General features: G+C 46.8%; 2 long non-coding RNA genes across 2 annotated transcripts in view; one reads left to right on the plus strand and one right to left on the minus strand.

Annotated features, from left to right (window-relative positions):
- The window catches only part of LOC135897721 (uncharacterized), a 54,659-nt gene that overhangs the window by 22,159 nt on the left and 6,084 nt on the right, over positions 1–26,416 (minus strand). The window lies entirely within an intron of this gene.
- Positions 6,827–26,416, plus strand: part of LOC135897720 (uncharacterized) — a 56,256-nt gene continuing 36,666 nt past the window's right edge. Inside the window, exons 1-2 of the long non-coding RNA XR_011512167.1 lie at positions 6,827–7,289; positions 8,664–8,906. This is a non-coding gene — a long non-coding RNA (uncharacterized lncRNA). The remainder of the gene's footprint in view (positions 7,290–8,663; positions 8,907–26,416) is intronic.

Below are 26,416 nucleotides of genomic sequence, written 5' to 3' on the forward strand. Positions count from 1 at the left end.
CTTTACCGACCGCGCTGCCCTCGGATCGGGCGACTCTCTCTCCGGACACAGAGACGCTCCTCTCACACACAACGAAATCACTAAATTCTTTTACTTAGAGAGAAAGGGTTTCCCTTGCCTCACTTCAAGCTAAGCAGGCCGCAGGCGGTCACACTAAGACTTCTGCAAACGAACTCGTACCCAAATCCGGCGTCCCTTAATAGCATATATACCGAGATTTATCCGAATTGTTCTTGCGTGGCCTGTGGTGAGGTAGCTACGTTGCCTCATATGCTCTGGGAGTGCGGGTCGCTGTGCCCGAAGTTCACGAAGGAAGAGTGGGACGCGTTCCTGCGAAGTCCCGTCTTTGAGGACCAAATACTGGCCGTCCAGCGCGCCCGCGATCGGGCCGGCAGACTAGATATGTCAGTCCCGTCGTGGGATTAGCCGGGTGCGCGTTTTATCGCGCTTTGCTGGACCAAATAAAAGTTTATTCACTCACTCACTCACTCACTCCAATCTCTGAAGTTAATGGTGAGGGAAATTAAATTATAGAGATAGATGTGAATCTGTTTTATAAAAAAATATTGGCGCAGCTTAAGCTAGGTGATCTAAACTACAGCATAGGTCGCAATTTTCCAGTACTTATTCTACAGCCTCTTTTCAACGCCGAAAGAGCACGTACTCTTATGTATGAAACCTGAGACCGTTATTATTCACAATATGCTTCTTGACGAGCGCAACGTAATAACGATGGTCTAATTGGACGTCGACAAACTAACGAAAGGAGAATATTAGCTAATGCAAGCTTATCTAGACTGTCCTAACCGACACTTTCAAGCTGCAACATATACATATAGTCGTTCTTTTGCTTGGAACTTGAGTCAGCATCTGTCGTTAAGTGCTGACGCAACAGTTTGCCGCGTACACTTCGCCCCCGCTTGTCATTCAGCCGATGGTTATACTTCGTGGGCCGAAGAAGGACGGGAAAAAAATTGCGGCAGAATCATCTCACGATGACTGTCGACCGTAATACGATTTGCATTTGAGCAATGCAGCGACACACTGCATTTCTGAACTCACGTTTATTTTACATCTATAGTGCACGGTCATTCTGAGACTTCCATTGCTTCGGCTATATGCAACAGATTCCCATATTGTCCTATACTTTGCTATAGAACTCGCTTGCCAAGATCGCCCACGAGCACGCTGGCATGACGACGACTATATGACGCTGACCCAGTGACAACGAAGGAGTGAGGTCGATGGAACTGCAAAAACGGTATGATGGCATGACGACAATGAGATGACTATTCTTAATGATGACGATGATATAACGTTGACAGCGTGGCAACAACATGACAATGGGATGACGACGAGTGTATGACGATGGTGGCGTGACGTCGGCGGTATGACGACAAACGGATGACAAAGCTGGAATGATGATGGTGTCCCTATCACGACGGCATGACAACATGATGGCGAGTGTCTGACGACGACGACACGGTGTTGACAATGACATGACAACTGCGAATAATCACGATTTAATGACGACCGTATGATCACGAGAGAGAGACGAAGAAGGATTAACGTCGATGGAATGACGAAGGTTATATGACGACAACAGCACCATGACAACGACGTTACTGAAATGATGATGATGGTAAAACGAAAGCACCAGGACGACGGCATGGTGACTACGGTATGACGATGACTGTTGGACAAACATGGCGTGGCGAATGACGAAAGACGGATGACGAAGTTGGAATGAGTGGAACGACTGCGACTCTCTTACGACGACGGTTGACAACGAGTGCAAAACTAAGACTATATGGCGACGACGGCATGACAATGGTGCGGGAACACTAGGGTGACAATTGTGTGACGACGACTTTATCGCAAAGCGTGTATGACGATGATAGCGCGACAATGGCGGCACGACGAGAGTCGGATGACAAGGCTGGAGTGACGACGATGGCACGACCGACATGACGACGATGGTTTGGTAACGGATGTATGATGATAGCGACTGTCTGACGTCGACGCAATGACGACAATGACATAATCACGGTTCAAGGACGACAGCATGATTACGATAGGACGACGAAAAAGGATTAGCGTCGATGGAATGACGAAGGCGGTACAACGACGACGGCACGACGACAATGGGATGACGTTACAAAAGTGATGACCTAATAAAACAGTGCGGCAATGACGTCATGACGACAATGGTATGACGACGACTGTGTGACGACGATGACGTGGCGATGCCGGCATATTGAGAGTCGGATGACGAAGCTAGAAAGAGGACGATGGAGCAACCGCGATGGCATAACGAGGGCGGTACGACCGCGAACGCATGACGACGACTGCATGACGGCGATCGAATGGCAACGATATAAGGACAATTCCATGACCGCTAGTGTACGACAATGGCGGGCCGACGACTGTATAACAAAGCCTGTATGACTACGATGGCGTGACGACAACGCCAAGACGAGAATCTGATGACGAAGCTAGAGTGGCGACGACGCAATGAGCACGATGTCATTACGACGGCAGTTTGACAACACATGCATGGCGACTGTATGACGACGACGACATGACGAGAGTGGGATGGCAGAGCTAGAATGATGACGATCATGACCACGACGGCATCACGACGACCAGCACATACCTATAGGTGCACGGTATTAGACAACTGGGGTCACTGCGGGCCGGCGTAAAAGGCGTGACGACGACGGCATGACGAGAGTAAGCTTACGAAGCTGGAATGACCACGATAGAATGACCGCTACGGCATCGCGACCACAAGCACATACTGAGTGAGTGAGTGAGTGAGTGAGTGAGTGAGTGAGTGAGTGAGTGAGTGAGTGAGTGAGTGAGTGAGTGAGTGAGTGAGTGAGTGAGTGAGTGAGTGAGTGAGTGAGTGAGTGAGTGAGTGAGTGAAGAAACTTTATTGCAGGTCCGGCGAGGAGGCGAACTCGTCGCGCACCCGGCTAGTCTCACGTCGGGACCGGCAGGTCTAGGTGGTGGTGGTAACAACTTTATTGAGATTCTGCTCAGTTATGATCTGGCAGGCCCGAGTCCTAGGATGGCCGCTCACGAGGAGCGACCCTTTCGGCCCCGGCAACGAGGGCGTTTTGTAGTTTTTCATCCGGCGTTCTGAGCAAGCCCACCGGCCCTGCACGTATGTATGTGCCCTGCCCGTATGTATGTGCACGAGCACATACATACCTACTGGCCCAAGCTGGTAGAGAACTTAGGCCGCTGGGTCACCGTAAGATAGATAGATAGATAGATAGATAGATAGATAGATAGATAGATAGATAGATAGATAGATAGATAGATAGATAGATAGATAGATAGATAGATAGATAGATAGATAGATAGATAGATAGATAGATAGATAGATAGATAGATAGATAGATAGATAGATAGATAGATAGATAGATAGATAGATAGATAGATAGATAGATAGATAGATAGATAGATAGATAGATAGATAGATAGATAGATATGTGTCACTTTTCCCTCAGCCCGGCTCATAACATATACACATACACAGTAACACATACACACATACACACAAAATAAAGGGTTGCCATCAATCCGTTGTTTCTAGAGTGCAAGAGCAGAAAAATTAGAACTTCAAATGCACAACAATAAAAAACAATTTAGTCAGAGCTCGCCGCGCAAGGTAATACGCCGCAAGAAGCGAAAACAAAGCGGTCGACATAATTGTTTTAACGTTCTGCGACAACTTATTTCAGTCGTCTGCAATTCTGGCGAGAAGACACGCGTTGAACGCTGTGTTGTGTTTCGCAATATACCTCAAGACCTCGGTTACACCGTCAAGACGTTCAGAATATGGAAAATCTGCTAAGAAAGCCTTGCTAGCTCACCGGTTACAGTTAATTATAATATGTGCCGTAATGTGATCAGTTTTAAATTTAATCTGTAACATGTTGTTAATTAGTCGATTGCGCTTTTCGATTTCTCCTGCCAGTAATGTCCCCCTCTTCGAGAAATCTGACTCAAAGACTAAAATTGCGCTATGTGCAACGGGCGAATTTCATGATACTGTATGTTTAAAAAAAAAAGAAGAAAAAACCTGCAGTATGTGTTCACAATTCTGTCACATATAAAGAGAGCAGTGGGCCAAAGGATAAAGGTGAATTGCTGGGAGGGTAATCAGAAGGTCCAGAATATGTAACGAGTATTATCGTTGTCAATTCGTCTTGTCCTTCAACAATGAGTAGCATTACGCCGCGCAGTCGTAATTGACGAGATGTGCGCATGTCGAAATTGACGAGTCGTAATTGTCGGAAGGATGGCGTAAAGTGAATATATTCGAATCGAGTAAAATTATCATTGCAAAATTACGGCCCCTCCTGGTTTCCAATCAGGTGACTACGCCGCCTTGGAAGGGGATGAAAGAAACGGGATGGAAAAACGTGAGGAAGTGCGAAAACACATGAACCCTACTTCAGTGGTTGCTCCAGTGCCCAACATCAACTTCAGGGTAACCATAAGACACGAATACATACTCGTTTTAAATCGGCGCAAAATATAGCGCACCTACACGTGCTTTTGATCTAGCTATAAAATTCAACTTTCACGCTAAATATTCCCGACAGCAGTTTTGCTCTCTTGCAGTTGTATAGACGAACTAGAGAGGAGTTGTACATGCATGTAGTGCTGTATGTAACACAACTAGCCGCATACAGAGGGTACCCCAGCTAACTTTAGCCAGAGTTCAAAAATATGGGAATGCCACACGTACAGCCTCCCTGATTTTTAATAATATAGCGCGAGCGTCGACTGAACTGCTGGTGAGCGCTTTAAAACGGCGATAAGCGTGCAAAAAGAGCGTGCAACAAGGCGAGTGCAACAAGGCAACAAGGCTCGTGCGCGAACTCTCGCCTTGTTGCACGCTTATCGCCGTTATAAGCAGTTATAAGCAGTTCAGTCGACGCTCGCGCTATATTATTAAAAATCAGGGAGGCTGTACCTCATTAGCTAATTAGGCGGAATGAAAAAAAAACATAGTTTGAGTATCTCTAAGTGACGGCAAAGCACATTACCTTGGTTCTGTCTATAGCTACGTGGCATTCGCATATTTTTTAAACTCTGGCTAAAATTAGCTGGGACACACTGCATAATATATGAACGATGGTGTACGTAAACAAAGGACACGGGATACAAAATCTTAGTCTTAGCAGCTATGTGGTGTTGCGCTGTTAAGTACGAGGTCGCGGGATCGAATCCCGGCCGCGGCATTTCGACTGGAGGAAATGCAAAAGCGCCCGTGTCCCGTGCATTGAGGGCGCGTTCCGGCGGTGGTAAGAATTAATCCCCAGTTCCCCCAGCGTGGCGTGCCCCGTAATCAAATCGTGGTTTTGGCATGTAAGACACCGGAATTAAATTCCAAATATGACGTGCCTTCAATTGGTTCCCGAAAGATTTCTGCGTTGTAGTTCGCAGCGTGCTATTTTTCGAAATCGGGCATTAGTTGTATGCTATTTTGAGTTGGTCGGTCGCATTTAAAGTCACATAACGGTGCTTTTAGCTTGCAATAACATTTCCTCGCTTATAAATTTGTTACAATGAAGTCGAGTAGGTAGCAGAAACGATTCAAACAGCGAGGAACGGCTGCCTCCTGCCGTCTCCGTTGCCGAGGTTTGTCTTCTGAAACTTGAGGTGCACACTGCAGTTGCTATCACCATCTTACCCGAGAGGTCGCAATCTCTCGATGCCGTGCCATCGCACTTTGTGAGCTGTATTTAGAACGCACACGAAATGTCTTGATAAGCGCCTCTTCTGAAATCGCGGCCCCTCGCGACTGTTCTTACACTGGATATTTCCCATTCGTTATTTTCCACGTCTATAGCGGTGTTCCAGTAGTCTTAGCATACCTGAACAACAGCGCGACTTCTCAAACCACGTCATGACCGTACCCGCCTGAGGGCCGAGGGAGGTACGATGCTAGTGTTGGCACCGAAAAAAAGATTATATTCTCTCCCTCTATTCCAGAGTTTTTTTTCTGGTGAGTTTTATTTTTAGAGTAGCAGCGCAAGGGGCATGGACGAACAGAAGGAAACGAGCGAAGCGCTGTCGTCCGTAAAAATTCCTTCTGTTCGTCCTGCCTGTTGTCCGGCCCAAGTCAGCATCCTTTTGCAGTTCTATTTTGTTTGAATTGCTTTCTTTTAAATTTACCTTATTGTGTAACAACGGGGTGCGTGAACCATGTTAGCACCTCTTGTCGTCCACTGCGTGTCTCTGTTTTATCCCTGGCTCACTCTTATTCTCACCGTTCCTTTCAAAGATATTCTGGGTTGGTGGCCTTCTTCCAAGGAGCAGTGATCAATACAATGCCTGTGCCTTTGCATAATAACTCACGCAGTCTCTATTGCGCCCCGTGGAACATTTACCTGCTGTAATATCATTAGCGCACAAATAAAGACACAAACAAAATCTGCGATCGATCGTGTTACCACACAGGTGCAGTGATGATGCAGCGCATGTATGCGTAGTTCTGCCACAAATTTTCGAGTCACTACGCGAGTGGCTAGGTCAGTGGCAGAGGCCTGTGGTGTGTAAGACTCCCGGGGCACGCCTGCCATTCTGAAGGCCAGCGTGCATGAGGAGCGCCGGCCCTGTACGTTATCAACTATCATGAGGCTTTGGAGCTACGAAAAGTCTGTGCGGATTCCAGTACGCAGCCCAATGACAGGTCCGGTGATGCGCGCCGTGACTTTGAAGCTTGTGGCACGCGCTGCGTAGTCCCTTATCCCTAGTCCCTTAGTCCCTTAGTCCCTTAGTCCCCAGTAGTTCGGCAGCAGCGCATTGAAGTGTGCACACGCTAAAGACAATTCTGCATCCTTTGCAGCCATCTCAAGAAGCGGCCGGGATAATCAGCGCTACAGGCAAGATCTGCGACCGTCAAGGCTCTACCACGTGACGAAGATAGCTGGGGGCGTCGCTGTACCTTCCCGACGGCGGACGGCTTAAATACGGTCCCACTGAGCCCAGGCGTCCAGTTCGGCAGCAGCGCATTGAAGTGTGCACACGCTAAAGACAATTCTGCATCCTTTGCAGCCATCTCAAGAAGCGGCCGGGATAATCAGCGCTACAGGCAAGATCTGCGACCGTCAAGGCTCTACCACGTGACGAAGATAGCTGGGGGCGTCGCTGTACCTTCCCGACGGCGGACGGCTTAAATACGGTCCCACTGAGCCCAGGCGTCCAGTTCGGCAGCAGCGCATTGAAGTGTGCACACGCTAAAGACAATTCTGCATCCTTTGCAGGTGAGGAATTAGTGTCGATTTGCTTCGAAATCGTCTTTGCTACCCTGCGCTGCTGCCGAACACGCCTGTTGTCGTTGTCTTTTTTTTTTTGTATGAAAGTGATTAAGTTGATACCTGTGCTATCGTACAATGACGCCGGGGAAAGGGAAAGAGGGGGAAAGTGATGTAGCAGCCTTGATTGCAGAATTTAAGCGGGAAATGCGTGCGGAACTCAGGGAACTGAGAAAGTCTGTTCAGCACTGCAGTGATACGTGTGACGATGTCAAAGACGTGACCCGGGATCTAAAGGCGCTAAGAGATGAATTAAAAAGCTTGGTATCTGAGAATCAAAAACTAAAAACTGAAAACAAACAGTTAACTCTGAAATTACAAGAGTTGGAACAATATCAAAGAAGTAACAACCTTGAGATAAAGGGTGTTCCGGACGAGTGCGACTCTTTAGTAGCGGTTCGAAAAATCTGTGAAATAGTCAGAGAGGCAGTTGACGAGAGGGACATTGATATATGCCATAGAGTTCCAACTGCGAACTCAACAACCAAGAACATTGTTGTTCGTTTTGTGAGGCGTGCTAAGAGAGACTCGATATTAGCCACGGCTAAGAAAATGAGAATTGCCGCAAAAGACGTTGGCCTGGCTGGTGTTAACAGTGCGATTTTTGTCAATGAACATTTGACACGCCACAACAAGCAGCTGCTTGGAGCAACAGTGGCAAAGAAGAAAGAGCTCAAATGGAAGTTTGTGTGGACAGCAGGTGGCAAGATCCTAGCAAGGAAAAACGAAGATAGTCCTGTCCTGCGAATCAATTCTTCCGATGACCTTGCCAAAATGAACTAAAGATTGTATCCGCTAATTATAAACTTGCTTTCTTTTTACTATAGATGAGCACGTGTGATGTCTATACAGCAGAAGTATTTAACACCGCATTTAAGACCAAGCAAAGTAACTTCTCTTTGATTCATTTCAACACTAGAAGCATAAAAAACAAGCTTGACAGCCTACAAATTTTCTTGGAGTCTCTCGTTCTGAGATTTGACGTCATTGTTCTTACGGAGACTTGGCTGACGATTACCGATGATACACCCGACATTAATAATTACACCTGTATACGCTTGGACCGCGTAGGGAAAAGAGGAGGGGGCGTGGCGGTATATATCAGTCATAGCTATGCTTACACCATTATTGAGGAATACACAATTACAAATGCAAATGTTGAATGCTTAGTTATAAAAACATCTCAATTTCAGCTTGCTGCCATATATTACAAATATAGTGGGCATGTGGGCATGCCAGCGGGCCACCGAGTGGGCATGGAGTGGGCATGTCAGCGGGCCACCGGTCAACACCATGTCAAACCCGTTCCTGCTTTTTGCGCAGATTGTACTCAGCTTGACTGTTCCGGCACGCATACCCGATGGATCAACACGTGTCACCACTGCCAGACTTTACGGAGTCTGCGCGCCAAGACTGCTGCATTACGTCGACGCTTGGACGGCACCGCCCCCAAGTTCCACAACCACGACCTATATAAGAAGCTCGTCGTACGCTGATCACTTCAGTGGGCATGTCAGCGGGCCACCGGTCAACACCATGTCAAACCCGTTCCTGCTTTTTGCGCAGGTCAGTAATAATTCTTCCTCAGTAAAAACTAGCAACCGTTGCCTGGTCCTGCTGGCGTGCCCCAAAAGTGCCTGTGCCGTGTACCTGTATGTACAGGATATTTTGGTTTCATTACTGATGCTATGTGGTGATGTCGAGGTTAATCCCGGGCCGAACACTGAGGAGCTGCTACTGCAACTTCTGGGTGGTCAGAAGAGTATGCAGGAAAGACTGGACGCAATCGAGGCAAAGCTTAAGCAGGTGGAGGAATCAGCAGCAATAGTAAAGGAGGTAGGCACGAGGATAGCTGATATGGAAAGAACAATTAAAACTCTGGAAAGAAAGTTAGTCGACATTGAAGACAGGAGTCGGAGAAACAACCTAATTGTGTTTGGCATTCCTGAGCGGCGCGACGAAACGTCTACGTCACTTATGGAAGATGTGGTTGATGGCTTGTTCAAAACTACACTGGGCGTACAGGTATCTTCCGTAGAAAGGATACATAGAATTGGCAGGAAGAAAGCAGATAAACCAAGACCAGTCATTCTTAAACTTATTGATCACCGTGAAAAAGTGAACGTTCTTCAAAACTGCTTCAAGCTAAAAAAAAGAAAAGAACATATCTGTTGGTGAAGACTTCTCGGCAGCCACGAGGCAAGTAAGAAAATGCTTGTGGGACAATACGGCTGATATTAGAAGGCAGGGAGGTAAGGTCAAGTTGATATACGACAAAGTTCGTATTGATAATGAAATGTTTCAATGGGACAGTACCCAAACGAAAATAGTGCCCATCGTTGCACGTTCACTCGCGTCTCAGATGACATGACCCGACTCTCCTGTTAAAAGCACATTTTGTTGTCTCAACGTGAACGCGCGTAGTGTAGTTAACAAAACAGCAGATCTGGAAAGTATTGTTATGGTCCATAGCCCGCAGATCATAATTGTTACTGAAACTTGGTTACATCGAGGTATCGACGATGTCGAAATCACTCCAGCAGGGTATGGAATTTACCGTAACGACAGAGATTCCCGAGGTGGTGGCGTAGCCGTGCTTTTTAAGGAGTGCTTGAATGTGTCCAGACTACCTGACCCTGTTGGAATGGAAAGCGTTGTTGTAAAGGTTGTTCTTGAAGATTTCCGTCTTCTGATTGCGTGATTTTATCGCCCTCCAAATTGCAGCCCAGCGTTTTTTGAAAACCTGAATGAATTTCTATGCGAATATAGGAACCAATCTTATAGCATTTTGTTGGCAGGTGATTTTAACGTTCCCGATGTCGATTGGGATAATGAGTTCCCAAATGCGCGTTCTCCTACTGCGGAGCCCTTTGTTGACATAGTTCTGCTACACAATTTAACGCAATTAGTGAAACTGCCTACTCGTGTTCACGGTGGAAGTGCGTCAACTTTAGATTTATTCCTCGCAAATGACAAAATTATTCGTATGAATCCGAGCGTGCACATTTTTGAAGGGATTTCAGACCGCAAAATAGTGTCCTTTGTCATGGAATTGAAGAAAGTTTCGAAACTGCAACAGACGGAGACCTTTGTACTCGATTTTTCTCGCGCCAGTGATGTGGATGTACTCGATGCATTGGACAATTCATTCTCTTCCTTTGTTTCCCAATATGAATGCAATGGCATATCCGTTGATATGTTATGGCTGCAATTCAAAGATTTAGTGACGCACTGCACAAAATGTTTCATTCCACACAAAAAGGTTGTAAAACGTACTTGCAAGCCATGGATGACTAAAGAAATAGCCAGGGCAGGCCGTAAAGTAAAAAAAGCAAGGAAACGGTTTCTACAACGACCTTCACCTGAGGGCGCACACCAGTTATCTGAACTGCAACTGCTTCTCAAGAATGCTATAAAAAAAAGTAAAGACCATTATCAGAGTGTACGTTTAAAAGAGTTTCTTGTTGCGTCGCCAGCAAAATTTTGGCGTCACTTGTCGCCAAAGAAGCAATCGGTTTCAAACCTTATCATAAATGGCACTGCTGTAACAGATCGAGGGGACATAGCCAATGCACTAAACCTTTACTTCTGTTCCGTGTTCACCAGAGATGATGACGTAATTCCGCAATTCAATGCTTTTGACGGAATTCCTGCAATAAATAATCTATCTTTTAGTGAAGAGGGTGTACTGAAAATTCTGCTCAATCTAGATATCAGAAAGTCGCCGGGAATCGACGGCATTCCTGCTTCTTTTCTCTTCCGTTACGCTGAATGGTGCGCAAAGTACTTATGCTTGATATTTGATAAATCATTGTCCTGTGCTGAACTTCCCAACGATTGGAAACATGCTAAAATCACACCGATACCCAAAACCAGCGACCGGTCTCTTGTTTCTTCCTACAGGCCTATTTCCTTATAATGTACATGTGCGAAGGTACTTGAGCACATCATTTTCGCGCATATTTCCACTTTTGCTGAGGAAAACTGCATTATTGATAGCCGACAGCATGGTTTCCGTCGCAAACATTCCACGGTAACGCAGTTACTAGAGATTGTCCATGACCTCGCAGCAGCATTAGATAGGGGCAGCCAAATAGACATGATATTTTTGGATTTTGAGAAAGCTTTCGATAGAGTGTGCCACCAAAAACTGCTTTTGAAACTTAAACCTATTCTGAAAAATGATACATTGCTCGCATGGATAGCAGCATACTTATCTTTCAGGCATCAAACAGTATATATCGATGGAATCAGTTCGGACCCTGCCCCTGTAGAGTCCGGTGTTCCTCAGGGCTCCGTCCTGGGACCATTACTTTTCTTGGTATTTATAAATGATATTGCAGCCAATATATCAGTTAAAATACGTCTGTTTGCCGATGATTGTATACTTTACCATGAGATTTTGTGCAACGACGATCAGGAATTGTTAAATATGTCTTTACGTAAAATTCAAGCCTGGTGCTCAACTTGGCAAATGTGCATTAATTATAAAAAAACAGTAGCTATGACTGTGACACGTAAAGTTAATCCTTTGAAGTTCCGCTACACCATTGATAACAACGCCTTGGCTCAGGTTACAAAATACAAATACTTAGGAGTAATAATTACATCAGATTTGAAATGGAATGACCACATAACGTACACCGTAAATAAGGCAATGAAACAACTTGGATATTTAAGAAGAACCCTTAGTAAATCCTCCACAGAAATTAGACTACTCGCGTACAAAACTTTCATTAGATCAATTCTAGAATATGCAGCAATCGTTTGGGATCCACACACAAAGTGCAATATTACCACACTTGAAAATGTCCAACGCAAATGCGTCAGGTTCATATATAATTGTTATAGTTGGAAAAAATCCCCATCAGCCCTTTTGCAAACAGGCAATTTAGAGACCCTACAGGTAAGAGGACACCAGGACAAACTAAAAATGTTCTACTTAATTTACCATAACCAACTTGGAATAAATAAAAATGCCTATTTTCATTCAGTCACCCAGCGACAAACCCATTCCTTCCATTCAAAGAAGGTGAGCGCGTTCTTGTGCAGAACAAATACATTCAAAGCCTCATTTTTCCCGAGCACAATTCGTACATGGAATAACCTACCTGCCAATGTGGTTGAGTGTTCGACGGTGTCTTCTTTCTTGAGCGCATTCCGCAATAGCTAACGTTACTTCACATTGTCGTGGCATATTGTTTGTACTCCGCTTTGTATGGCTTATGTGGGTTCTTCTCATGCCGTACTTGCTCGACCAAATGTACATTGTATTCCTACATGCTGTATTGTTATGTACCCCACTCCTGCCTGAAGCCTGACATCCAGGCTGGCAGTATGTAATAAATAAATAAATATAGGCAACCAGCTGGTTCTAAACGCGAGTTCTTAGATTTTCTTGAGCAATTGATGCAGGTTTTTCAGACAAACAAGTTACCTTTTTTTGTTGTTGGTGATATAAATATAAACACAGCTAGTAATGACCAGTACGCGATGAATTACAAGAGCCTGATTATGTCATACGGATGTGAAAATTTGATTTCGGTTCCCACACGCATTGGCCCTAAAACGGCTACAGCCATAGACATCTGTGTTACGAATATCAGTGTATCAGAACTAATAGGTGGAGTGATAGTTTGCGATATAAGTGATCATCTACCCGTGTTCTGCGTTACTGATCAGTTCACACGCAGACATCTCGAAGTAAGCAAATATCGAGTGATAAACGACAAATCGCTTGAAAATTTTTTTTCGTTAGTGGAGGCCATAAATTGGTCTAGCGTGTATGACTGCAGTGATCCTAATGATGCTTACAAGGAATTCTACAAGAAGTTAAAAGTAAGCTATGATGACGCGTTTCCTTTACAATGTGCCCGAAAGAATAAAAAAGCAATAAGAAAACCTTGGATTAACCCTGCACTATACAGAAGAATAAGAGAAAAAAACGCGATGTATCACACTTTTATTAGTAGGCGCGATGTAAACCAATTTAAGGAGTTCAAGAAGCTTCGAAATAAGCTAACTTCAGATCTAAAGAAAGCAAAAGAAAATTATTATGAAAGTTTGTTTCTTCGCCATCAAACTAATGTAAAAAAGATATGGGAAACAGTAAACGGATTGACAAGCAGAAAGAATGCCATAACCAGCGTACAAGAGATTGAGATCAATGGAAATGCGATAACAGGCCAGTGTTTGGCTAACACATTCAATGAGTACTTTATACAGTCAGGAAAGGGAGATAGCGCAATTTTAGGTAGTCAACAACCAACAAGACACATCAGTTCTTTACCAAATTCGTTTGTTTTGTATCACGTCTCCCCGCAAGAGACTGAAGAGTTAATTAATAGAATAAAGAATGTCGCCGCTGGTTATGACGAATTTAGGGCTGAGCCAGTAAAGTATGTTTCCAAGTTGCTAAAAAACGTTCTCACCTATATTATTAACCTAATGTTCGATACTGGTATCTTCCCTGACCAACTGAAAATAGCCAGGGTTGTTCCAATACACAAATCCGGAGACAAAAACGCCCTTACAAATTATCGGCCAATATCGGTATTACCTGTTTTATCAAGTCTTTGAGTGGGCAATTAATGATCGCGTAACAAAGTTCTTAGAGAAATATAATATCATATCTAGTTCGCAATACGGATTTCAAAAACACAAGTCAACTGAACGGGCACTACTTCGTGCAAAGGAGAAAATTATTCAAGGTATTGAAAATAAGGATTTTACTTTAGGTCTCTTTCTAGATTTGCGGAAAGCATTTGATTCGGTGAATCATGATATTCTACTTCTAAAATTGCAGTGTTATGGAATACGTGCCATGTCATTGAAATTAATAACCAGCTACCTTGAGAAACGCTTCCAATTTACAGATGTTAATAATTATTCCTCGACGTCGTTAAATGTAACAAATGGAGTACCCCAAGGATCAGTATTAGGTCCTACCCTGTTTTTGTTATACATTAATGACATAACTAAGATTGACATCACCCTTGATATAGTAATGTTTGCGGACGATACTAACGTATTTTTTACTTCACGGACAAAACGTGAACTTCAAGAAAAGACTAATCATTATCTACAAAACCTATCCAAATGGCTAAATGATAATTGTCTACAATTAAATGCCTCTAAAACTAAATACATCGTTTTTTCCCCTCCAAATAAACGCGACCAACATGACATGCATATTACGTATAGAACCGAGATTATTCAGCAAACACCTGAGCAAAAATTCCAAGGTGTTTGGTTCCAAGAGTCTTTGGTATGGTCATGTCACGTCGACCATTTGGTAGTCGATATAGCTCGATCAATAGGATGTATTGGAAAGATTTCTACATTAATACCTCTTCGGCTAAAAAAAACTCTTTATTACACTCTAGTATATTCTAAGATTGCCTACTGTTCGCTAGTATGGGGCACCACCACTCAGCGCAACTATAATAGATTAACGGTACTACAAAAGCGCGTGCTACGTATATTTGAAAATTATGCAGGAGATATGCGTGACTTACCTACCAGGGAGTTATTTCTGAAACACAACATGCTTATGGCCAATCAAATTTATCTCTATAAATTAGTGCAACATATGCACACAACAAACATATACAAAGACAGTGATATGGTAGTTGAACATAAGTACTGGTTTAGGCAGCATAGGAGGACGCTTCCGAAGATTAGGACAAATTACGGGAAACAATCGGTAACGTATCAAGCTATACAGATTCTAAATAAACAGAAAGACATAATAAATTGGGCAGACAGCCGTGGTAAACTTAAAAGAATGTACAAAACGTTCCTTGTCAGAACAGGATGTGTATTGTAGACTGTTTTACGTTACTTTCTACTATGACCATGACATTCCTGATTTTCTTTTTTTTCTGTTTTGTCAGCACAATGTACTGGTGTATATAGTCGTTATCTACATATCTGTAACAGGATAAAGGATCTCCTAGCTATATTACACATGAATCCTGTGTGACCTTTTCTATATGTATATCTATCTGCGTGATCTATGTACACATGTATGCATTTCATACTTCTTATCTGATGTATTAGAAGTCACTTTATTTCCTTCATCGGCTGTACATTGAGTGCAACTGTAATTTTAATATAATGTGCACGTTACTGTATATGTTATTGTACGCGTAAACGCTGTATGAACTGAACGGGGGCAGGGGCCCAGTCAGGCTATTTCAGCCTTTAGTCTCTGTCTCCGCAGGAAATACCCTGAAATAAAGCGATTTTGATTTGATTTGATTATACGGCGTGCGCAAACGCGTTGACTGCGTCTCTCGCGACTGGGCAGGCCGGGTTGCAGCTGCGGCTCAGCTCAGCGGCTATAGAGCCCTTCGCGCATTTCAAGAGTGGCCTTGCGCCCGATGGCAGGCGCTATTCCGGTCAGAGGCGTATCGGTCAAAGACGCTAAGCACTGCGCTTTGTCGACAGCTCGTCTCGTCACGTAAGCGATCAGCCGCGAAGCCTCGCGTCGCGTGGCGGCTGCGGTCTCTCCGATGCTGTGCGTGCGTGCGGCGATTGATCCTCGATCCGGTGCCGGATTGATCCGCCGGCTGCTGCTGCCACGTCGCTCGATCTTGCGGTAGACGGCGCCGCGCTCCATCTAGTCGTATGAGCCGCTGGCCTCCATGCAGGCCGGGTTGGTCTGTACTCGTTGACATTCAGCTCTAGTTCTTGCTCTGTCTCTCTGTGTGTAGATAACGACGACCACACGTGGCAGCCTCACGCCGCGTTTTACTTTATTTTCAATGATATGTGAAATGCTTCTTAAATTACACCTTGGCACTTTCCGCCTTCCTTACCTGCCCCTAGTATTCGCGGTCTTTCTCACTTTTTCACAATTTCATTAGTGAATCCAGCAGCGGGGCCGTATCACCCAACCTAGTTTCTACTCGTAGGTATTCATCACCGACCCTCTCTGTCTGTGCGCAGGCGTACAGAACATGAGCACCCCTACCTGGAGAAAACATTAATTATTATGATTTATATGGACTTATCCTTCGAAGCAGGGCGGCGACAATTAGTTTTTACAGCAGCTGCGCATGACGCCCCAGGTCTCACGTTGTCTTTCTAACACATAGGAGCACAGTTTGTTGGTTTAAGTTTTACGTTTTGTTTTGTGCACTCAGAAATAATTTGTTATACATGCAATAGCCGACCGGCTCACCATGGTTGTACCTGACACATATGCTAAATCGCTATTTATTACAACACGGTTGCTTCAAAAACATACACACACACACGCACGCACACACGCGCGCGCGAACACGCACGCACACACACGCGCGCGCGAACACGCACGCACGCGCGCGCGAACACGCACGCACGCGCGCGCGCACGCGCACGCACACGCGCACGCACACGCACACGCGCACGCACACGCACACGCGCACGCGCACGCGCACGCGCACGCGCACGCGCACGCGCACGCACACGCACACGCACGCACGCGCGCGCGCGCGCGCGAACACGCACACACACACACGCACGCGCGCGCGAACACGCACGCACGCGCGCGCGAACACGCACGCACGCGCGCGCGAACACGCACGCACGCGCGCGCGAACACGCACGCACGCGCGCGCGAACACGCACGCACGCACGCGCGCGCGAACACGCACGCACGCACGCGCGCGCGAACGCGCACGCACGCACGCACGCACGCGCGCGCGAACGCGCACGCACGCGCGCACGCACGCACACGCGCGCACGCACGCACACGCGCGCACGCACGCACACGCGCGCACGCACGCACACGCGCACGCACACGCGCACGCGCACACGCGCACGCACGCGCACGCGCACGCGCACGCACGCGCACGCACGCGCACGCACACGCACGCGCGCACACACACGCGCGCACGCGCGCGCGCGCACACACACACACACGCGCGCACGCACGGACGCACGCGCGCACACACACGCGCGCACACGCGCGCGCGCACACGCACGGACACACGCGCGCACACACACGCGCGCACACGCACGGACACACGCGCGCGCACACACACGCGCGCGCACACGCACGGACACACGCGCGCGCACACGCACGGACACACGCGCGCGCACACACACGCGCGCGCACACGCACGGACACACGCGCGCACACACACGCGCGCGCGCGCACACGCACGCACGGACACACGCGCGCACACACACGCGCGCGCGCGCACACGCACGCACGCACGCACGCACGCACACACACGCGCGCGCGCGCACACGCACGCACGCACGCACGGACACACGCACGCACGCACGCGCACGCGCGCGCGCGCACACGCACGCACGCACGGACACACGCACGCACACACACATGCGCCAACGGACACACACACCGGCACACACATGCATGCGCAGACACACACACCGGCACACACGCAGACACACACACAGAGGCGCACACGCACACACCGGCAGACACGCAGACACACACACAGAGGCGCACACGCACACACCGGCAGACACGCAGACACACACACAGAGGCGCACACGCACACACCGGCACACACGCACACACAAACGCGCACACACAAACGCGCACACACACAGATGCCAAGGAAATGGTGGAAAGTGTACGGAAAGCAAAAAGAATCACCGGGAAAGTCTGCTGCCGAAACGCTGTTTACCATTGGCCGGTCGCTTTCGCTAATTATATGTACAGCACACTTGACACTGTTTAAGCGCAAGGAGAGAGAGAAACGAAGAGTTTACAAAAACCACAAAGGGACACGAACGGGACAGGCGCTTAAACAGCATTAAGTATGGATTACGAACTAGCCCAAACCAACGCTTTGCTATGTACAGCATATTCGTCAGCAACGTTTGCTATGTACAGTTAATTAATTTGGGTTTGATGGCGCAAAAGCGACAAAGGCTATGCTGCGCCAGCCACAGATATTAAGAAAAAATGTTAAGGCAGCGAAAGCTGCGTAACCTTATAGTCTGTGCAAAAAGCCGGTTTCATCTAAACACTTCAACAAGTCAGTGAAAGGCACTATACTCGCGGACAACTTCTCTTGGCTATGAAGCGAAGGCTACGGACACTATGCGCGCCTCTTTCACCGCTGCTGGAAGTAGTCGCGCAGTTTTGTTCACGTTTTCTTACGTGGGAAATAGAAAACAATATTCTGTTTGTTTTTTACAGCACCTAATTTGAAACGATAGGTAATATTTACCAGTCAGCTATTGGTATTTCATTTATTTTTAGTTTGCTCTTTCGAGTTTGCGCACACCCGAAACCGTCGCATATTCTGCACATTCATCAAACGAAAAATGGCCCCCATGTCTTCTGGCTAGTGTTTATCGCTTGCTGTCCCGTCAGTCAACTCCCTGAGAGGCCGCTTACCAACTTCAGGAACAAAAGATTGTTGAAGCGCACGCGCGCACACACACACGCACACGCACGCACGTACACACACACGCACACGCACACACGCACGTACACACACACACACACATACGCACACACACACGCATGCACGCAAACACGCACACACACACACACACACGCACGCACACACACGCACACTGCTGTTGCCCCCAATGTGCTGCTGCCACCAAGGGGGCGGATGGAGTTGCTACAGGACCGCTGACTGTGGCCCCTGTAGACTCCTAAGAGCGATGTGGTGCTGCCCCCTGCCGCTCCACATTGGCATAGCTTATTTGAGGTAAGAGTTAAAGCCTCTCCCTCGCTTCGAAAAATTAAATCTTCTCTATTACTGTGAGGGCAATCACCTCCTTCTCATTCTTCCAACAGGGACATGACAGGGAATATGCTGGATTATTCCCTTTGCAGTTTAGACAGCGTGGGGGAGCATTACAGTTTTCAGACCGATAGTCGTTGGCACTCCACTTCACGAATGTTTCTTTGCCTCTGCATGATTGGGATGAATGGCCGAACCTCTGGCACTTGAAGCACCGCCTTGGGTTCGGTATGTATGGTCTGACATTGATCTCTAGATATCCTACGTCGAGAGAGGTGGGGAGAATGCTAGTTCCACAAGTAAAAATCACATGTTTGGTGGGGAGTTGTGCATCGTGTCTTCGGATTGCAATTCTTTAATATTTGATCACATTTTGTTCTTGGAACTCCTCGAGGAGTTACTCGTCACTCAAGCTAAGAAAATCTTCCGCTGAGATAACGCCCCTGTTTAGAGAGCGATGGGGAGAAACAGTGACTTTGATTTCACCAATACTGGCGAGATCGGACAGCTTTTGCACTTGTTCTTTGTTTCTCAATTCTAGTAGGAGGTCTCCGCTGGCCATTTTCGAGGCTTTTTATTCATTATCATTTTTTTGCGAAGCATTTCACCACCAAGAAAGAGGATGGCTTACGAATATTTGTTGTTCCTTCACTATGTAAGACTTCCCAGCATGGAAAGTGCCGGGTTCCTTGCGTCAGGCGACGTGCCTGCGCTTTCCTAATGTAAGACGTGGTATCGTGGGAAGTTGTCTAGGCCGGTTAGGAGTGTAAATTGAAAACGTGCATCGGTGCGACCTCTTTTCATAGGCCAGTCTGGAAGTCGGGAGAACGCTCCTGCCGTAACATGGTTTCGAAATTCGGTGGCGGTGCTGGCCACCCCCCACCGAGCCCAACAAGAGGATGATACAGGTTCCAAGAAACCTGCAGACGCCAGCTATGCACCGCCACTATAACCTAATGTATATACCCAAGACTGGATAGATTAAACACGGTTAACCCTTGCCGCAAGGTAATTCGGAAGTAAGAAGTGAAAAGAAGACAGGAAAGAGATAAAAAGGCGGGCGAGAAATACGAATATTGGAAAAGAGGACAGGAAAAGGCGACTGCCGATTTCCTCCAGCTAGGTCAGCCTGGAGGCGCCGTCTATGTGAAGCAGGGGCCAAAAAGGTGTGTTGCCTCTGCCGAGGTGCCTTAAGGTTCGAACAGCCCGCATAGGCTTGACCCCCAAGATCCCCCTTCCCCAGACAAGGCTAAGCCCCGCATGGCTACACGCGGGAGAGTCCAACCCTCGTGTGTTCGGGTACGTGGTGTCGCAACTCAGCAAACGCTTGCTGACAAAGACGCCCATGCAGGGCAAGATAAATAAAGCACTCAAGCAAGCCAAAATCTCGGGTAATGGTTTTATGTACGTAAGATCTATAGAGCAAAATTTTAGGCGTTTCTTCGCCAATGTTACTTGGCTAAGGACATCCCTAGAAAAAAAGCATAGTAGTTGAAATAACTCTCGAGCCAAGTAATTTTTTAGCTGCGATTGCTAATATAACTAATAAGAGCATGGCTATCGCTCAGCAACACCTAACGCAGCAACACTGCTAAGCAAAAAATGAAATGACAAGAAAGAAAGAGTATTTACTCGAGCCATCAAAACTTCCTTGCTGACAAATCAAACAATAAAGGAAAATTGAAAAAAAGAAAGAGAAAAGCGATACACGCACGTAGACATTCCCTAGCCTTGCACAAACCGCAAACCCCACAGGCACTCTGCACTGACGCATAAAGTGTAGAAAAATATACCCGCGAAATGAACTCAACACTAAACGCGAAATACGGAAGGGCTTACAAAAGCGCTAACAAAAAAAAATGAATAGCTTCTGAATAGTAAACGCGAAGGCTGTGGCTTATACGCTTTTTCAGGACACATCCATGAAATTGGAGCGCGCTATAGAAGTGTATGATGACTCTTTCCTAGACAGCCACTCATGTACAGTCCACCACAATATTTTACGGAACACGAGATCTGATAAAACACTGAATATCTGCGCAGCCTCACAACGCAACTGAGTATTCAGATTTACAGCCTCTGCTCGCCCCTACTAGGACATGATGATGTTCGGTTTTACGGTCTACCATTACAGGCTGCTCTGAAATTGAACGCTTTCTGAGATCCCGTGGTCCATAAGCTTTTGTGGTTGACTGTACGCATGCTTAGACACATAGGTGTTTAATGAACTGCGAGGGGCGTTTATAAAGTTAGTATTATCGATACCATAAATTTAGAACAGACGTACATGATAGGCATCAAAATTAGCGCATGCCTATCTAGTTTTAGTGGAATGTAAAAATTACGTTCTCTATACACAGCAAAACACCGCTAGGGTATCAAGACACAAATGGTAGCGTCCATCGGGAAAGTTGGTTGAAGCACGACCAGTGATCCACTTTCTGCATTTCAAGGAGTACAATGCCACATAAATTCATGCCGAGCTGGTAGCAATACACTGCCACCACGTTTACGTTGCTTGCATCACCATTAACCACATTACTCCACATTTGTTTTTCGCCAGTATGACTGTAGGCTCGGTAATCTGCAGAGGCGGCCTGCCCTCTTATGTTGTACTTGCCGCTGGGGCCCACGAAGAAATTGTGCACATGTACGGAACTGAATTCGAAGCTCATATTTTATTTTTGGGATGATACCACACGAGAAAAATTGTTAGTGCTCGACTACAGTAGCATGTGCATTTATGTGCGGTTTCAAAAAAAAAAACGTCATTGACACGAACGACGAATAACACAAGAGGAGAATGTGCATCATTCCACGTGCGCCGCTTAGCCAGCAAACATTCTAGTTCAAGATGATGTGAAACTTTGCGAAAGCGCAAGTGGGCAGACTGCTGTGACTGAACGAATGATGTTGACAATATTTGCACATTTTATTGTACACGATGCAAAATAATATGTCAATCGGCCTGGATTTCATGATGGTGGTGGTGATGGTGGTGGTAAACTTTATTGAAAGGGGGAAGGGGAAAGTGGGAGGTGGCTGAGGGATCGGGCTCAAGTAAGGCCCTGGGCCTGCTTGGCCTTCTCCGCCCAGTCGACCAGTTTAAGCTGTCGGCCGACGTCCCCATAACTGAGCCAGGCTGTCCAGTCAGTCTCGCTGCTGACGGACATGATTCATGATTGTGGAGCGCACGCAGATGTACAGGACGTCTGACTATCATGCACCAAGATTTAAAGATATGCAGATGCCGCGTAGCTTCACAGAACCAAGGTAATGATGTTTGCCGTCGCTTGGAGTTACTCAAAATATTTCTTCGTTCGGCCTAACTCGATAATTAGTCTTAATTAATTAATCAACTTCTCAAATGTTATAATGAGATGAAAAGTGCCAATGAGAAAATTGTAGAGCAACATGAAAACGCCCGATACAGCTTTCTGTTGCTCAATACGTGCTATGTAAAAGTGTTTTTCCGAGCGTGAAAGAAGCCCACGAATGCACGCAAAGTGCCTCGAGCAGCCAGTCACCCGGCAATTTGTGTACCTCCAAAAAAATAATCTGAGTATCTCCAAGCGACGGCAAACAAACATTACCTTGGTTCTGTCCAGCTACGCGGCATTTGCATATTTTTAAATCTTGGTGCATGATAGTTGGGACTCCCTGTATACGTATGCGATGGTTATCGCGGTGCGGCGATCGCAGTAAGCATCACACAGGTTGTTTTATCATCGCTAAACCACGTCGGCATAGATTTCACTCGCTTTACATGTTTGCACCGCGAGTCTGCGCAAAGTATATTATAAATGCGCTAGTATGTTAAGCACACAGAACTTATATAGCACTACTCATAAGTACGCGAAGAAAGGTCACTATTTAAAAAAAAATAACAAACCAGAATTCTAGAGTCGAGCGCCGTGCGGGTTAAAGATGCTTTTATTAATGGGTCTGAAAAAAATGGAAAGAAAAACAACTCACATGCTCTCAAGCTACACACAACCGACTGTAATGAGGCATCATCATCAGTATCTGTTCACCCATGCATTAGAATAAAAATATATCATGAATTATTTGGACAACATGACACTCCGCGACCTAAAGGGACTACCAAGACGCAACTACACCGCCAACCGCACCAAGATTGCATGCGAGCGCATATTAAAAGATTCCAGTCATACGACGACCATCAATTACGTGCCAGACCTTGCTGGACCCGGCAATGAGCGGACCCACGAGCTGGCAAGCCCCAGGCACGACTCAACCCCTGGGCTCCCCCTCGGACTTTCCACAGCAAGGCCCTGAAGAGGAATGGAGTTGCCCAAAGACACGCTGCAGAGAAATACCTCCTGATTGCGACCCTTGATGAGGACGACCGTTCTCCCAAAGGACCAACGTGAGGGGCGCAATTCCTTTTAACTAAGGCGAGAAGAAGATGCGCCATGACAGACCCCGTGGCCTTTGGCAGTGATGACCCCGACCGCCCGCAATCACCTCCGCAAGTGAAATACTATGTATGAGCATATTTCGTAACTGTGCATCACCTCATGTGGGAATGCTAGTGACTAGAGACATTCCGGGACAAGTACCGGCATAGGGCGGTGATGTCGTTCGAAGACTGGATCGAGTCACGGGCTTACGTCAAAGAGAGACTTAACTATACCAACGGAGCTTCGCGTGTGAAGCTTCCGTAATGAGCCACGCTAATCCAAGTCTCCTTTTCCTTACCCGCTTCCCTCATATAGGCCCAATACATCCTTATCTCTCGCTCTTAGTGATTACACTGCCCCTGGTATAGGCCCGCGCCACAAGCCACATTAAAATCCTTGCAAGGACGCATATCGGGAACTGGTATTAGGATCGGCCCAGCCACGCGTTTGATTACACTTTGTGCAGCATGGTCCTGCTTCAGTTCGCGTCGATGCCAACTGCCTAGGCCATAAAAGTGCCCTGTGCAATGTCCATCGCGTTGGAACAATACTAAATTGTGACAGGCCAATGCGTTCGATTACATAGAGAAATACATGCAAGTGAATTCTAGAAGAGAGAGAGAAAGGCAAAGGAAAGACAGGGAGGTTAACCAGAGATTATCTCCGGTTGGCTACCCTGTACTGGGGGAGGGGAAAGGGGATGTGAATTCTAGAAACAAAACATTCACTCAAACAGGGTGAAATGAAACTGGGAATGCGTAGGGTTCATTTCTTCCAGCTCAAGAACAGCCGGCGTGAAGGAAGTCACATAAACGGCAGCAATTGGTGTCCATCGCTTATGAAATCATCGAAGGGATCATAAGTTATTAGCGCCCTGCAATTAAATAAATGTGCCAATTAGAAGAGGGAAAAGGAACGCCATGACGCAAGTGCGCGAATGGAGGCGAACCAAGAGGAGTGGGAACGCAGCGCATCTCGTTTGCATTCTGCTTATGCCTCTCGTTAATTTATGCACACAACTTTCCTAATGCCGGTATAGTGTACTAGAGTAGGGGTACAGTGGGCCGAGGGGGAGGCGCGGGCAATGCGCGCGGGTGAAGCAGAAAATGCGGAAAATCTCTGCGGCCGCGAGGCGGTGCCATGGATGAACACGGCAAGCAGCGCTCGTGTCGTGTACTCCCCCTTGTCTTTCGTCCGGGTTGCGCTGCCCACCCACAGGAACAAAGCGCTACGGAGCCTTTCGCCTGGGGCCCACCGTGCCACCGCCGCGCTCGCGCGTTGGCCTGTCGCCTGCACTCGTCCACGTATTTGTGTTGCCCTGTGTTTTGTGCTCGCATTTGTTATTTCGCGTGCGGTTTTTTTCTCTGACCGATGAGATGACATGCCGAAGCCTTGTCGGAAGAACTACTGCTTCGCTCCCGGTTGCAGAACTTGGTACAGCGGCAGGAAGCACGCGTCGAAGTTGTTTAGCTCCGGCGATTTTTCGGCGCCCACTGCTGTTAATAAAATTTTGCATATACGTTCTCTTTTGCATTCTGTTTATTTGTGTGAAGCTATATGTCTGCAAGTCGTTTAGTTTTCCTGAAAATGAATTTTAAAAGTTGGTTGCGTTCCGGACTCATGATTTTCCACTGGCCACCCTGGGTTTGCGACGTCAGAGTCTGCACTCCACTCTCGCTGAAATCGTCGCTTAAATCACCGCTGTCTAGTTCGGAAACTCTGTAAAAGCTCCCTGTGTCGTCAGCAGACATAATCAGCTTCGCTTTCTTGGTGTTAGCGCCACGTGTACCACGTGTTTAATACGCGTTCTGCGTGTTTACATTATGGTAGTGCAGAACCTGACGTCATTCACTCGTCGTGACGTCCCACAAAGCAGATACCCATTTCGGTTTCGGTATCTCATTTATTGATTTTTTTAAATTATTGATGAAGTTCTAAGCAAACTGAATCACCCTACGGGTGACAGGACCGTCAATACCATTTGAAAATGACAATATCCTAATATGGTTAAAAAAACGCCGGAGTTGCACTTTAATGTTCCCGAGGACGACGAAAGGTGCTGTGTTTGGAATCGGAACTTTCACCGTGCTGATAAGCCCCTGGAGCTGTGTGGGAGCTACAGTTCAAAGTGCTGTATTTCAAGACTATGTTCACGTCATTCACGGAAAGGCAGTGCGGATACCACGTTTTCAACTCGCTTTCACCGGGCGCAGTACCGACCATTCTATGTTCCCAAGTAGCTGTCGAAGGTGCCAGCACGCGAAAGACCTCCAAGGAAGAAAGATGTGTGCAGAACCTGCAGTGTGTGGCTCGTCTAAGAAACCTTGCTTGCAAGTTGATGAGCTTCAAACGGATGGACCGGCAATCGACCTGCAGTACATTCCATTTGACTTATGGAACGGGCCTCAATCGACACAGCGGTGGACTGCTCACAAATTTTCCAAATATAGCGGTGCTGCTTATGTTCACCCCTCTTTCAACAGTCAATCTCAAGCTGTCATGATCGAAAAGACTGTGTTCATGAACTCCGGAAGCTCACAAGGCGACGTTGTCTGCCGGTCGTATGTTTGACGTACGCTAATATCAGAACCACACTCGCACACCATGGAAGAAGCAAAACAGGTGCTGCATGACTTTTTTTGTCCTGTTTTACAGCGAAGTTGTCTATGGCTAGGATTGCGGGATTTATTCACGGCGTAACATCGACAGAAAACTATCATCAGCTATGGCTCATACCTCCGTAAGGCAGATGCTACAATCACTTACCAAAGGGAAGCGAACAGGGCTTACATTCTCTGGGATCACGCATGCAACATACAGAACAGCATACGTTTCAATAAAGAACGAGCTTAAAACGATCATCCGAACCACGTGCATAGTTGATGATAACACACTTCTACGCCTACATGCAATGCGCTCCCCGCATACG

This window comes from Dermacentor albipictus, chromosome 1, assembly GCF_038994185.2.
Source record: "Dermacentor albipictus isolate Rhodes 1998 colony chromosome 1, USDA_Dalb.pri_finalv2, whole genome shotgun sequence".
Classification (NCBI taxonomy): Eukaryota; Metazoa; Arthropoda; class Arachnida; order Ixodida; family Ixodidae; genus Dermacentor; species Dermacentor albipictus.